We start from the raw sequence: 16651 nt of genomic DNA, 5'->3' as shown, positions 1-16651 counted from the left end.
GTTTGGATCTGTCCCTACCCATATCTCATCTTGAATTCCCATGTGCTGTGGGAAGAACCCAGTGGGAGGTAATTGATTCATAGGTATAGTCTTTCTCATGCTGTTCTCATGATAGTGAATAAATGTCACAAGATCAGGTGATTCTATAATGGGGAGTTTCCCTGCACAAACTCTCTCTTTGCCTGCTGCCATCCATGTAAGATGTGACATGTAAGTTGTGAGGCCTTCCCAGCCACATGGAACTGTAAATCCATTAAATCCTTTTTCCTGTATAAGTTACTCAGTCTCAGGTATGTCTTTATCAGCAGCATGAAAAGTGACTACTATATTATCCATATAACCTCAAGCATATTAATTAACCTCTTAAAGCCTTAGTTTTCTTCTTTTTATAACTGAAGTAATGTATGTATCATATGGAGCTATTGTGATAAATGAGATAATACATTGTAAATTCCCACTAAATATTATTATTAGAAGCTGTTATGTTGAAGTCCTAATCCCCAGTACCTCAGGATGTGACAGTATTTTGAGATAGGCTCTTTACAGAGATAAAGAGAGAAAACAATATGAAGACACACTAAGAAGATGGCCATCTTGCAAGCCGAAGAGAACGGGCCCCAGAAGAAACCACATGCCAAAATCTTAATCTCAAACTTTGGGTCAGAAATGTGAGAAAAGGTAGTTCTGTTGTTTAAAACACTCAGTCTATGGTACTTTGTAATGGCATCAATGGCAAACTAACACATCAATTATTAAATTTTAACAGTTAAGTTGCTTTATTAAAAGTCTACTTGACCCTCAGAAACCAGTTTGACTTTTTTTTTAATTTTCAAAAGGTTAGTTTATATGTAATTGTATTAGTTATCCATTTCTGTATAATAAGTTACTCTAAAACTTACTCACTGAAAAAAAAAAAAAACAAGCATCATTATCTCGGCTTCTGGGAATCACATATTCTGTTGAAGTTGGTCTATCTCTATTTCAAAACATCTCATAAGACTGCAGTTGGGCCAGGCGCGGTGGCTCAAGCCTGTAATCCCAGCACTTTTGGAGGCCGAGGCGGGTGGATCACTAGGTCAAGAGATGGAGACCATCCTGGTCAACATGGTGAAACCCCATCTCTACTAAAAATACAGAAAATTAGCTGGGCATGGTGGCACATGCCTGTAATCCCAGCTACTCGGGAGGCTGAGGCAGGAGAATTGCCCGAAACCTAGGAGGCGGAGGTTGCGGTGAGCTGAGATCATACCATTGCACTCCAGCCTGGGTAACAAGAGTGAAACTCCGTCTCAAAAAAAAAAAAAAGACTGCAGTTAAGTCACCAATTAGGGCTACAGTCTTATCTGAAGACTCAACTGGGAGGATCCTATTCTAAGCTCCCTCATGTGGTTTCTGGTAGGATTCATTTCTTCACACATTGTTGGACTGTAGGCCACAGTTTCTCACTGGCTGTTGGCCAGAAACTTTTCTCAGTTTCTCATTATGTGAACTTCACCCCAAGGTAGCTCATGGAAGCTGGCTTCCCTCAGATCAAGCAAGCAGGAGAAGGAGAGAGAATATCCAAGACATAAGCCACAATCTTCTAAAACACAATCTCAGACACTTCTGAGAGTAAGTACCATATTCCCTCACATCTATATAACACTCTCAAGAACATTAGGGAAAGTTCTGAATCTCTATCACCTCTGCCTCATTCAATTTACCAAAAATACATCATTGAATTCAGCCAATACCCAAGGGGAGGGGATCACAAAAGGCCATGAATACCGAGATATTGGTATTATTAAAGGCCATATTAGGAGTTAAAATAATAATGTATTTAAATCAGAATGCTAATCAAAGAGGTTCTACTGATTTAGAATTGAATTTGCAAAATTTTTAGGAAGGGGTAATAAATTCTCAAAACAATAAGGTAATCTTTTGACGAAAACAATTGTCACTTAAGCTCATTGATCCCAGGCTAAAATGTTATATGCATAGTTTAAGATGAATTATCCTGATTCTAGTAAGTGTCTCAATTATGGCAAATTAAGCAGCACTTGGAGATGAATTCTAAAGATTTCTTCTTACTTCTTCGGAAATCACACACCCAAGGTCAACATCTCTCTCTCACTCTTAGAGTCAGGATACCACAACGATTTTGGACAATAGTATCCTCTTAACTTTTGGGCTTACTTCATGAAAAGTTTAACTGTCATTATATTAATGGCTTGAGAGAATAAAATTAAGGCAATAATGCTTATTCAATAACATAAGATCAAGACAAACCTGAAGCAAAACCTCTGTAACCACATCACACAACCAGTCTGAGCTAAAATTGAGTCATTAAGTAGTTGATGAATATTCAGAGTGGAAGAAAACTCATTAACACTAATTACCATATGAGAATAGAGTTGCAGAAGTGTTTGAAAACGAAAAGAACTTTTTCTGTTGATGTGTGTATAGGCTGTAAGTACCATGTTCTCTCACGTCTATATATCACTATCAAGAGCATTAGGAAAAGTTCTGAAAATCCCAGCAGTCATAAATTCTCATTTGTATTTAATTACCTGAAATACCTAGACAAGTTTGAATCATCCAAGTCACTGGTGTTTTTTATGACCAACTGTTTCTAACAAACATACATGATCAGAAGCAATTCTGTTTCCTTAAACATTAGCATCTTGAAATACCCATACAGAGAAAAACAATACTACAGAGCACATAAAATGTACTCTGTGGAGTGTTACAAGGCAATCTATTCATTAAGTACTTCTTATGAAACTTTAGTTTACTCATAAACACCACAGAAAATTACAGCCTAATACTGCAGTTGGAATGACTTTACTTACATGTCTATTTCCCCCTTCCCATGATTTTTACCTTTGATTCTTTCCCAAAAGGACCATGAACTTCTATTCTATAAATTCAGATTGTTTTCACCATTTCTAGGATAATTCCCACATTCAGATATTTATCATTTTTGAAATGATCCTTTGTAATATTTAAATAATCATGTATCATTGCTATCACCTTAAAAACGTCATCTGATGATGACATAATTGAATAACAGTTGAAATATTATTAACTGTAAACAGGTACTGAGGAGAACTACAAACACCTAGGTGACATGAATTATTTGTAATCTATAAGTATATCGAGAAAAAAACATGACATGAGGGAAATTCTTGTATAAATTCACTCGAATAGAATATTATGTAGTAAAACCTTGCAAGTCTGAAATAATTTAGGGGAGTTTGCTTAAATCATTGAAGATCTCATGGAAATACATCACTAGTATTTTCAAACAAACAAATGAACAAGATATCCATTTAAGGGCTTATCTCATTTGAAGTATCATAAGAATAAAAGAGCTACTTATAGACTTGCCATTGGATTTTTAAAAAGTACATTGAGGCTTAATTTAGACAAATATTTTGATCTGGCCACATAAGAGTAGTCCCTGTCTTCTCCAGCCCCATATATCTGTGGACACCAAAGACACAGCATTTGTACAACCCCACTCAATTTATCTGCTCTTGAGGATCTTATAGACCACTGAAGGAGATAGATAAATATATAACTGCAATACAATGAGATAATATGATACTTGGCAAATATACATAATTCAGCAGCAGCACAGGTGAAAAACAAATTGTACTATAATATATTACCCTCTTTTACTTTGTTTCAATCAGATTTAATAGACAATAAATAACAACTAAAACTGGCATGTTAAGCCAATATGAAAGATGAAGTGCTATTTTCAAATGCTGATTACAAACAACCTTCAAAGAAACTGCTACCCAACAATCTTTTAAAAGTTTAGGTAATATGACTTTTTTTAGTTGAGAGTAGAGAGAGAAGAACAGTGTGACAGGAAAAATAAATCAAAGATGAATTTGTCTAAGAGTCTCTACTAAATATATATCTATAACTAAGTCTGACCCTGAACTAAGTATTTTTAATACTGAAGATAATTCTTACTATAAATGCATAAGATTAATTATTACTGACTGCTACATGTTGAGACACTGGCTAGTAAGACAATATTCCAGGTAATGATTTATTTTTTAATACATGTGTTTTATGTCAAGTATAACTTACATGAAACGTGAAGGACACATCACTTTTTTGATTTTGTGATTTCAACCACTCCCAGGAGTCCCAAGTTATATTTCTATTCTGTTTAAAAGCACAAAGTGTGAATGAGTAGCCTTCTACTTGCTTCACAGGCCACACACCACACTGAGACACATCTCCCTCTACTTTAGATGTGTGAATATTGTTCATTTGTGTTTTGCAAGGATTTTATTCAAATTAGATATTTTAGCCATAGTAAAGCTATAAAACTTCATGAAACTCCATTCAGAATCACTTCCCAAGATAAGTTTGCTTTCAGATATGCATAACCTTTGGGTGAGGATTCTTAATTCATTCAATAAGAGTTTATAACAGGTCTCCATTTGGCTCGTACTATGACGTATCCTGTGCAATAACACTGAGCATCCCTTCAATTGCTTTTTAATTATTTCATGCCCCATTACATGTCTGTTACATTTGCAGGATATATTTTGAAGATTCATAAAATCAGAAGAGTACTGGGATGAAGGAGTAATAATTAAAAGTACAGGCTCCATAATTAACTACATGAGTTAATCTCAAAGCCACCATTTACCAACTGTGAGATTTCAAAAATGTTTTTGGTTTCTCATCTCTTAAAACTACAGCACTTAACTCTTTGTAGTGAGGATTAACTCAAATATTATGAAGCACATCAAATAATATCGGACATGAAGTAAACATTATAAAAATTAGCTTTTATTATTACTATATATCTTATTGGCAGAAAGAGATACAAAACTTCTGCTTATTTCCTTTTCTTAGAGACTGACAAGCGTTAAGTGATAGAATGTGGATTAGAGAATGAAACAGAGATTTCTGAACTCCCAAGTCAAGTGCTCCTTTAGCTTTATCATGTGATTACTTTATTATATAAAGTCCTGTAATGTTCTTTAATTACAATCTTCGTGTTAAAGTTGATTCATCAACCCCAAACTCTGTTAATTTACTATTAGTAAACAGTATTGGCCTAATACTATTTACTAATAAACTCTGTTAATTTTACTAATTTAATTTCTTTCTTTATGATTAATTGAACTCCTGAAATACAGTTTTTAAATCTAAGGCAAGGAAGATATCCAGAGAAAATATACAGTAAAAAGTTTAATAGTTATATATGGTAATTACTTTTGTATAAATAATCAATACTAAAACAGTATTGGCTTAATACTCTTTACTAATAAATATAGTTTATATTTACTGTAAACTTGATAAACATTAAATAAACCATGTAGCACAATGTTGAGCATGTAGCAGATTCTCAATAAATACTTGTATGCAATTGTGACCTTTGACAATAGAATGAATAAGGCACTTTTCTCTATGGCTGCCATCCATCCATTTATTTAGGATTTTCTTTTTCTAGTTAGTCTTAATATCTATCTTGGTAATTCATTTCTGTCTTGCTAACATGCTTTGTATAACTTTATTTTCCTTCTGTACTCAAAGCCAAAAATCCTTTGATTCAAAGAATATACTAAATGTAAAAGTACATTACATTTCTAAATGATTTCTTATTTACCTACTTCTCACATTTAAATTTTAAAATGCCAAAGTCCTAGATAATAGTGTGAATATGTCTCCCAAAAAAGATACATTATTCAATTTTACCATTTAAAAGTTATTCTATCTTTCAACAGGTACTTTCATATGGGTGTCACATAATCAAATGACTTCTGGACATCCTATTTGGCTACAGTCTAGTTCAAGATACATAAATATTGTCTTTCTTTATAATAATTCGAAGGTTCTGCTCAGTGACATTTAAGTATTAGGCAACATATTATTATAGAGTACATTTAAAAAATTACCTATTAACACCTGAATTTTAATATACTTAACTATTATTATATTATCAGTTAAAACATTAAAAACCTGAGAGACCATAAATGCGAAGAGAGGAGAGTGGACTAGACTGCAGCTCCTTCTGGACAGTCTTGCATTGCGAATTTTAGCTCCAGATTCACTGCAACAACAAACTAGCAATCCAGAGAGGATCCACAGACCCACTGAAGGAAGCAGACTGCCCTTGTGGGACCCAGGAGACCCCCTAAAACTGTGAGTGCCCCAACTGTGGAAGTGGGAAAGGGAGACCCTTCTCTCCTGAACACACACACGCAGTGGCGAAGCTAAAAGTCTGTTTGCCAGAGAGATTTCTGACTTTACCTGGAGCTGAGTCAGTTGGAGAGCTGAGTAAAAGACAGGAGTACAGAAAACAGCAGAAAGGCCCCGAGAGCTCGCTGGTTCCCCTAGCAGGCCATTTCTGCCTGGCACCACAGGGCCAATAGGAGAGGAAACCTACACAGGGAGAAAAACAAATAAGGAAGGGACTTACCCACCTGAACAAATGCCACCTGTACCCCAATAACTTACAGAAAAAAAAATCATCAAATACTTTTTACTGTATATTTTATCTGGACATCTTTCTTGCCTTAGATTTAAAAACTGTATATCAGGAGTTCAAATACTCATAAAGAAAGAAAGAAAGAAATCACCTTTTTACTTATTTTTAATTGTTGGAAAGAATATCAGAATTTCTAGAGATTATAGCTGTCAGATGTCATTATATTGCTTATTAGGAGCCAAATGTCACAGTATGTCATATCCCAAACTTAAATTCTTCACAGTTAATCACCTTTGCTTATTAACCCTGTTTGCCCTCCATCCATGAGCCTCTGCTGTGTTCCTTATTTATTTTATATTACACATTGGACTTTCTTTTTTTGTTGTATCTTTCAACCCATTTTTAATGTATTTCTGTTATCTCTGGTTTACTTCTATCTCATTCTTCAGAAATCTCATTGTTCATAGCTCACAGAATTAGAGATTATAACCACTAACTAAAAATACTACACCCATCATTATTTATTTTTTACTGAATATAGCTGAGCTGTGGGGATAAGTCAGGGCTTTCATTTTTTAAAAAATGGCATATCTATCTAATACTGGACAATACACTGCAGGTAATTATTCATGCTTAAAGCATTTTTTTCTAGAAGTTCAGAATAGGATTTCATAATGTTAGCATTGTCCTCAACCTTTTCAATGACACCTTCATTCAATAGTTGGAGAGACAATAACTGATTAACTGACTCAAGTTATTTCTGCTAATCAATAACAGATATTGAATTTGGTTTCAGTGGGATTTAATACTTACAGAAGGTAATCACTTTTGTATAAATATTCACTTAGGATTTATGACAAATTATGATTATGAACTCATTCCCCCAAAATTTTAGATAGTAGTAATACATAGAGGAATATCAGTTTGGCCAAGAACTCACATCTAGTTACTATTTTTATGAAACAAATAATATTGAATTTATATATTTTATTGCTACTTTACTAGGCTGCCTTTGTTTGAAAATTCCAAAACTAGATCAGAATTATTTAATGTCATTTTACTTGATTGTTTAGCAAAAGGGAGAATATACAATGGCAGTAAAGAACAGGTGCGTGGACATTTGGGTAGAAGTGCTGAAAGAGGGCTCTGTCAAACTCTGTCTAAGAATATTGAGCTGTCAGGCTATACAAAAAAGAGCATTTATTTTTGTAACTGTAATGAGAGTCATGAAGTTTCTGCTAACTATTTGTAAATATTTCTTGTATAGGGATAGCCCACAACCAAAATCCTTTCCATCACTACTTCCATGCCCCAGCAGCTGACCCCTTGCCCTAAAGAATAGCATGTGCAACCAATTGCCAAATATGTTGAGGACTTAAACAAGAAAATCGTCATGTACAAATAAAAATTATGAAAAGTGATTTTTATATAATATAGAGCACCTGAATTGATAAATAAAAGAAGAAGAGAGGCAGGAACAAAGAGAGAGAGAGAGAGAGACCAAGAAAAAGAGAGAAAGAAGAGAACTAGTTCAGAAAAGTATTTGATTAAAACTTAGTTTTACTATGATTTATCTTGAACTCTATACAAATGTGTCACATAACATTTCATTCTGTAGAGCAGTCAAGACAAATGTCTGACTATCTCACAGAGATGTGCTACAAACTAAAGAAATAAGAAGAAAGCCTTTTAATTATAATAAATAAGGCCGTGTAAAAGTGTTAAGTATCGCTGAAATTTCTAAAAACTCAAGAGGTTAGTAAAAATGAAGCAGGGATTTGTGTGAATAAATAAATAACATGGAAAAAAGGAAAGTAAGCCAGGTGCCAATTAAGTTTTCTATTTTAGTGATGGGTATTCCTTTACATTTTAAACACATTACTATAGTTCAGCAATTTTACCTGTAGAGGCTGACTTTGATTTTGATCCCTGTTTTTGTAGGATACAAGTTTAACAAAAAGGCAGATCAGTCAATTGGGATAACAGCAATGCACAAAATGTATTGCTGGTAACAGGAGATAAACAAATTCCAAGGCAGACAGGGATAGATCCCCAGTGAAACTTGACTTTCAAGCCCTGGACAGGCTAAAGCCTGAAAACTCAGCTACCATTTCCAGGTGGAATCCATAGACCAGAGTGAGAACTTCCACCCCGTTTTACCCACTCTCTCTCAATTGGTTCTTTTTGAATGATGCCTTTTAACCAATCTAATAGTGCCTTTTTCAAGCCCACCCATAAATCAGTCAGCATGCCTCCCCCATTCTGAGGCCTTAAAAATCCCAGACTCAGCCTCACAGTGGGCTACCACTTTCAGGTCCCAGCTCACTGTTGAGAGCTTTACTTTTACTCAATAATTTATACTCTGTCTTACCCCCTCTCAGGAGTTAATGTACATTATTTTGCTTGATCATGGGACAAGAACCCAGAAGCCACCAAGCTGTGGGAGTAAAAATGCTGTAATGCTATCTGAGCTGCAGGCGGCAGTAGTAGTAAAAGAGCTGTAACATTCTTGCTCATGTAGGAACAACAGGAGTTAAAAAAGCTGTAACAATATGTCTACAATTTATTTCACCAAGGAAGAGTTATGAATAGCAAAAAGAAGCAGAGGAATTGAATGCATATGTCACATATAGATGTGAGATGAAAGATATTTTATCACACTAGTCAGCATGAAAAGAAATGTTGACATAATTTTATCAAACATCAGCTAGCATCACCACTGAGAGGGTTGTGTACTCTGGCAAGAGGATTTGCTACAGAACTGAAGATTACTTTAAATATTAAAACTTTATGCCAGGCCCAGTAGCTCATGCCTGTAATCCCAGCAGTTTGGAAGTCTGAGGTGGGTGGATTGCCTGAGGTCAGGAGTTCAAGACCAGTCTGGCCAATAAGGTCAAACATCATTTCTACTAAAAATACAAAAATTAGCCAGATGCCATGGCATATGCCTGTAGTCCCAGCTAGTTGGGAGGCTGAAGCAAAAGAACCACTTGAACCCAAGAGGTGAAGGGGTGAAGGTTGCAGTGAGCTGAGATTATGCCATTGAATTGCAGCCTGAGCAACAGAGTGGGACTCCATCTCAAAAAACAACAACAACAAAAACCACTTTAAAAGCTAATTTATAACTAATGGTATGCTCTTTAACATCTTTACTTTCATTCCATCCTTAAATGGGGACAAAACAAATATGCATACTATATACATGCACACACTCACACACATCCATACATGTACAAAAACAGAAATAATCAAATGTCTGTGCTTTCTAAGGAAACTTAGGTATAGCTTTCTATATGCCAAGGGTTCTAGTTGTTGAGTAGATGGTCTGCTTATTATGTCTTTATCATGAGCTCTTCCAACTATCGGAATGTCTTCTCACTTACCCCAAGCCAGCCTCTAACCTCCATTGCTAATACAAAAGGTTCTTGCCACGCAGATGCTACCATCACCTCTCTCAGCCCCACTTCTCTCTTCTCCCCTTGTTTTAATTTTTCATCTTTTTTTTTGAGACTGAGTCTCATTCTGTTGCCCAGGCTGTAGTATAGGGGTGTGATTTCGGCTCACTGCAATGCTCAGCCTCCTGGGATCAAGCAATTCTCTTGTCTCTGCCTCTCCAATAGCTGGGACTACAGGTGTGTGCCAGCATATCCAGCTAATTTTTTGTATCTTCAGTAAAGACCAGTTTTCAACATGTTAGCCAGAATGGAATCAATCTCTTGACCTCGTGATGTGCCCTCCTCAGCCTCCCGAAGTGCTGGGATTACAGGCGTGACCCACCGTAAAATTGGCATGGCCAATTTTTAATATTTTATCTCTCTAATTGCTCCCTTTTCTTGAATTCCTCTTGAAAAGCCTTCAGAAACCTTTTTGAAGGAACCATACTTTTCGAATCTTTCCTACAACCCATATACTGAGAAAGTATAAATATCTTATTATATAGATATATCTGCTATAGCATACACCCTACTTTAATTATATTCATAGTCTGAATTTGTGTAATTTGTGTTAAAATTATATGAAATTTAATTGCCTTTGTGGTATTTATATGTGATTTATATGTGGTATTATATTATTTTCTAATATAATATTTAATACATTTTATTTTTTTGTTTGGTTATTTTCTTCCTTTTTGTTTTAATTTTTCTTTTTTTTTTAAGTTTTAGAATTTGGAGTACAAGTGAAAGTTTGTTATATAGGTAAACACAAGTCACAGGGGTATTGCAAATATGATTTCAGCACCCTGATATTAAGCCTGGTATGGAATAGTTATCTTTAATGTTCCTCTCCCACTTCCCACCCTCCTCCATCAAGTAGACCCTAGTGTCTGTTATTTCCTTCTTTGTGTTTATAAATTCTTATTATTTGGCTTCCACTTATAAGTGAGAATATATGATATTTGGAATGGAATAGAACAGAGGCCTCAGAAACAATGCCACACAGCTACAACCATCTGATCTTTGACAAACCTTAAAAAAACAAGCAATGGGGAAAGGATTCCCTATTTAAGATTCCCTATTTAATAAATGATGTTGTGAAAACTAGCTAGCCATATTTAGAATGCTAAAATTGGATCCCTTCCTTACACCTTATATAATAATTAACTCTAGATGGATTAAAGATTTAAACATGAGGCCTAACACCATAAAAACTCTAGAAGAAAACCAAGGCAATACCATTCAGGACATAGACATGTGCAAGGACTTCATAACTAAAACATCAAAACCAGTGGAAACAAAAGCCAAAATAGACAAAGGGGATCTAATCAAATTTAAGAGCTTCTGCACAGCAAAAGAAACTAGCAACCAACAAAATGGGAAAAAAGTTTTTGCAATCTCTCCATCTGATAAAGGGCTAATATCCAGAATGTACAAATTTACAAGAATAAAACAAACAACCCCATCAAAAACTAGACAAAGGATATGAACAGACACTTTTCAAAACAAGACATTTATGCATCCAACAAACGTGAAAAAAAGCTCATCATCACTGGTCATTAGAGAAATACAAATCAAAACCACATTGAGATACCACCTCATGCCAGTTAGTATGGCAATCATTAAAAAATCAGGAGACAACAGATGCTGAAGAGGATGCTAAGAAACAGGAACACTTTTAAGCTGTTGATGGGAATGTCAATTAGTTCAACTACTGTGGAAGTCAGTGTGGTGATTCCTCAAGGATCTAGAAATAGAAATACCATTTGACCCAGCAATCCCAGTACTGGGTATGTACCCAAAAGATTGTAAATCATTCTATTATAAAGACATATGCACATGTGTGTTTATTGTGGCACTGTTCACAATAGCAAAGACCTGGAACCAACCTAAATGCCCATCAACGATAGACTGTACAAAAAAAATGTGGCACATAAACACCATGGAATACAATGCAGCCATAAAAAAGGGTGAGTTCATGTCCTTTGCAGGGACATGTATCAGTCTGGAAACCATCATTCTCAGCAAACTGAAACAAGAACAGAAAACCAAACACCACATGTTCTCACACATAAGTGGGTGTTGAACAATGAGAACACACAGACACAGGAAGAGTAACATCACACACCAGAGCCTGGAGAGTGGGGGGCTAGGGGAGGAAGAGCAGGGTGTGGGAAGATTGGTGAGGGATAGCATTAGGAGAAATACCTAATGTCGATGATGGGGCGATGGATGCAGCAAACCACCACCATGGCATGTGTAGACCTATGTAACAAACCTGCACAATCTGCACATGCAGCCCAGAACTTAAAATATAATAAATATTTTTTTAAAAAGACATGGTCTCCTTCTTTTTTATGGCTGCGTAGTATATAATTATATATTTACCTATATAGGATGTATATCTGTATGCATGTATATGCATATACATCTATACCCATATACATACAGGCATATTTTTATAGTAGTTTCTCACTTGATTATGAGCTATTTAAGAAAAAGACTGAATTTTATTCAATTTGTAGGCACATGATGGGCAATCAGTAAATATTTAAAGGATGAATGGGTGATGAAGATTGAACTGTTTCTTTTCTTACTGACCTCAAACCAAGAACTCACAGTGAAGCAGATATCATATTTAAAACTTTGACTTGGCATATGTATTTAATTGCAAGTTCCTGCTGAACAGTTATTTACTTCCAGTCAAAGATGTTCTTTTTTTTCTACATCTGTATTTTGTTTTTTCTCTTTTTCATTTTTAAAATTATTCTTGGTAATGGAAAGGCTACTAGTGGTTCATAGAAACCCATTTTTTACTCCAGAAAAATAAAATATACAACTACATTATGTACATTGATATATAAATTTAAATATACCTTTACCATATGAGTTAATGGCACTAACTTTAGAGATATGTATCCACTTCGAAGTTAATATGGTAAAGGGCTACGAATAAATGAAAACAATCAGTATTCATGAATTTTAACAACAGTGTCCCTTTCCTGTTTTTGAAAGAAACAAAAGCATTAGGAAATCAAGTGTTCACTAGATGAAACTATCTAGTATAAATTAACTTAATTTCAGTTATTTAGTTATTCAGTTATTAGTTATTCAATTATTCCTGGAGCTTGGACTTTTTCTTTTTGTCTTTTTTATTTATTTATTTTATTGCATTTTAGGTTTTGGGGTACATGTGAAGAACATGCAAGACTGTTGCATAGGTACACACATGGCAGTGTGATTTGCTGCCTTCCTCCCCATCACCTATATCTGGCATTTCTCCCCATGCTCTCTCTCCCCCAACTTCCCACCCCCACTGACCCTCCCCTATTTCCCCCCGACAGACCCCAGTATGTGATGCTCCCCTCCCTGTGTCCATGTGTTCTCATTGTTCAGCAATGCAAACCTAAACTAGGCAAACCCAGAGGAGTCCTTTCAAGTGCCACAATTCAGTCAGCCCTGAATGACAATAAAACCAGCAAATAAAGCAATGCAAAAGGGTCAACCTACAGACTTCTGCCCCAAATTAATTTTTAGCTTTCAAATTTATAGTAAACTCTGATGTAAAGACTCCACTAGACAGAACTTCTGGAATGGTAAACATGAAGAATTATCTATTCCTTGAGTGGCCACAGTTGGTTAATAGAAATGAGAAAATTCCATAGTCTGTTTACTTCAGTTGGTGATTGCAAAATAATTAGTGATGTTATCAAATATAACATGCTAATTTAAATTTGTGTGGTCATTTACAGCACATGAATATCTTTGATACAAGACCAGATATGTTTTCTTACCTTTTTCAACCACTCAAGAGGATCAATAGTCAAAATAATTCAGGAAAAGCAATTGTTCTATTTTATAGTAACTGTGCAGGTATCAATATCTATTAAATTTAATAAGATAAAAAAATCTAGCTTAAGTGCCAAGAAGTATTTGGAGTGCCTTTCTACTCAAAAAGAACACTTTTATAATTTGTAAGAATGGTATTATTACAGTATCATCTTTCTGATAAACAAAAGATGCTAGCTTTTGCTTTCAAAATAATGTATTTGCCAGTGATTTATGGAGTGTGTAGAAAAACCAAGAGTTATTGATGTAAGACTTACTCACCTCTCTGATAGATAAATTCCATGCAGCTATAACAGAATGTTTAAATAAGTTATTTTTGAATAAGGGCTTTTATGTTCAATGCAATTCAATGCCTCAGGCTGCAAGCTCCTATAACTTGGCTTGAAGGATGTCTAGTTTTTGCTGAAGCAAAAGTACGAGATGAATTGTGTCAAGGGAAACCCTGGTTTATGTGCTGTTTCTTCTCACTTATAGAGGTTTCTTTGTAATATACAGTGCCTGAGGGTACAGGAAAGGTGCAGACTCTAGTATTTCTCTGGTCAATTACAAGTAAATAAATGAAAATGAAATAAAATAGCAATAATATAGTCTTACAAGCATAGAGAAGCTTGATCCTCCTGTCAACCTCTTTAACTTTTTCCAACTGTGTTTAGTGTTCTTCCTTTATTATTTATTTAATTATAGGCAAAGCTTTCCTCTACACTTGTGTTTTGGCTCTACAAAAAGTAAATCTCCAGAATAATAGCCAGCTAGTATTTCTGATTTCTGAAACATTCTATTTTATGTGTTTGCTTCTAAATTTTACCTCATTGGTGAGATCTTGATGAACATGCAATACTCTTGTTTTCTACCCTCTTCCCTGACTTCATCTTTCTCTAAAGCATTTACAACTGTTTAATGTACTGTAAATTGACAGTTTGCTTTATGAATTGCCTGTCTCCCTTTGACTCTAGATTATACACTCCATGTGGGAAGGACTTTGTGTGTTTTGTTCATGTTTAAATCCCCAGAGGCTTAAACTAACTGGTACATGAGCTACTAACCTTGGGTCAGCATCCTTATTCATTCATGGAATGAATAAGAGGGCAGAAAAGCAGGTTAGAAACATATGCTCTCTATAGAAGTTTTTCTTACTGATTCCAGATGGATTATTGATCAGAGGAAATTTTTCAAAATAGCCTACATTTATTTTTTACTTTAATTATTTCTATGTCTTCTCTAAGCCCTTACTTGTTCTTCCCCCACACCCCAAGTGATTTTCCATATCCCATTTCTCTATAGAGCCCTCATACTTCTACTTTAGAAAGGTAAATAAGGAAAGTCTCCTCTCTTTTAAAATATAAAGTGCCCCATGATCCCACTTACTTCTATTTTGATTCTTCCCCACATTTTATCCCAAACTACTATTTTCTCTGAGCTTATACTAGATGACTTTTAGGAATAGAGCCATAATTTTAAGTAAATTTATTTTAACCCCTTAACCTCCTCAGGTTCTGTTTGCCTATTTATTTTTCTTAAGTCAAACTGACCTTGAATTTTTTTAAATATCAGAAGTGTAACAAAACCAAATGAAATATTCTGGACACTTTTTGAGATCTACCTTTGGGGACAGAACCTAGGATAACCAACTTAATCTCAATTTGCCCAAGAATGTCTTAATTTTAGCTCCAATAGTCCCACATATCGGGAAACTCGTCAGTCCTAGGCAAACTAAGACAGTTGTTCAACATAAAATTACTTCAACATATGGGCAATTCCATACATTGCCTGGGAATTTGTCCCTGGGCTCAGGTCTCTTAAGTTGTCTCAGCTCATCTCCTCCTTCTACTTTTATTCATTTAAAGCTGCAGAGCTTTGCACAGCAGCACACAAGATATTGGCAATGCTGGTTCTGATGGTGGGCCCATGGGCAGTAAGTACAGCTAGAGCTTCCCTGGAAACTGGAAACTTTGACTGCTTATCTTGGATACTCACTTGGTATAATTCACTCAAATTGGCAATGCAACCTAAACTGTAAGATAATGAGCTTCTGAGAATCAACACATATGTTTATGTCATCCTATAATATATAAGCACCTATTATTGAAAATGCATTCTAATGTATAAGAAATTCTATGCAGTTCATGCAAAGAATAATTTGACACTTGATATTTGAAGACCACAGCAAAGCTATTTGCTTTTCGGTTTGTGTTACAGATTGGTGAATAGCTTGTATTCATTGAGAAGGTACCACAACTGTGTAAGAAGAGCATCAGCTATACTATAGCATCAATCAGGAGAGATTCACTGTAATATACAACTGAACTCCAAGCTTCTGACCCTGATATTCTGCCATATTTTATCTATATTATGTAAAGAGCATGATTCTAGAACTTAGAAGTCCTGATTCAGTCTTAGCTCTGTTGTTTATTAAATATGAGAATTTGGACAATCATAAAACATTGCAAAGGTAACCAATAAACAAACAGCAATAAGAACTAAACTGCAGTTTACATGACTTGTTGAATCAATGAGATAATGACCTTGAAAAGTTTTCTCACACATATAAAATATTCTGTTTGGTAACAACAATAGTTCTTCCTCTCAAATTTAATGATGGGGCGCTGATAGAAAAAAAAAGAATTACATTTTTTTCTCTATTGATAGAAAAAAACAAATTATAGCAATCAAAGTTGTTAGAGTAGCAGGTGCCCTGAATTCACAGCACTTTATGTAGTCAGCAAAGCATAAACTATGGCATCATAAAACTTAGAACCACTAAATAAAGTGGTCGTTGGTGGTTGAAGCACTAAAAAGTGGGCATATGGAAACCTGTAAAGTAGGAAACAGGTTAAATAATTTGTTTAAGACCATACAGAATTATCTTCCTAAAAAGAATGTGTTCTTGCTTACTTGCAGTAAAAATGTGAGATATCTTACAAAA

General features: G+C 35.0%; 1 long non-coding RNA gene across 12 annotated transcripts in view; it reads right to left on the bottom strand.

Annotated features, from left to right (window-relative positions):
• LOC144582350 (uncharacterized) overlaps positions 1 to 16651 on the bottom strand; it is a 658507-nt gene that overhangs the window by 291715 nt on the left and 350141 nt on the right. The window contains exon 6 of one of the 12 annotated variants that reach the window (XR_013534900.1): positions 6268 to 6399. The exons of the other annotated variants lie outside the window; for them this stretch is intronic. This is a non-coding gene — a long non-coding RNA (uncharacterized LOC144582350). The remainder of the gene's footprint in view (positions 1 to 6267; positions 6400 to 16651) is intronic. 12 annotated transcript variants of the gene reach the window in all.

This window comes from Callithrix jacchus, chromosome 4, assembly GCF_049354715.1.
Source record: "Callithrix jacchus isolate 240 chromosome 4, calJac240_pri, whole genome shotgun sequence".
NCBI classification, from domain to species: domain Eukaryota; kingdom Metazoa; phylum Chordata; class Mammalia; order Primates; family Cebidae; genus Callithrix; species Callithrix jacchus.
The sequence above is the reverse complement of the archived record's forward strand: the minus strand, read 5'-3'. Positions and strand labels throughout refer to the sequence as shown.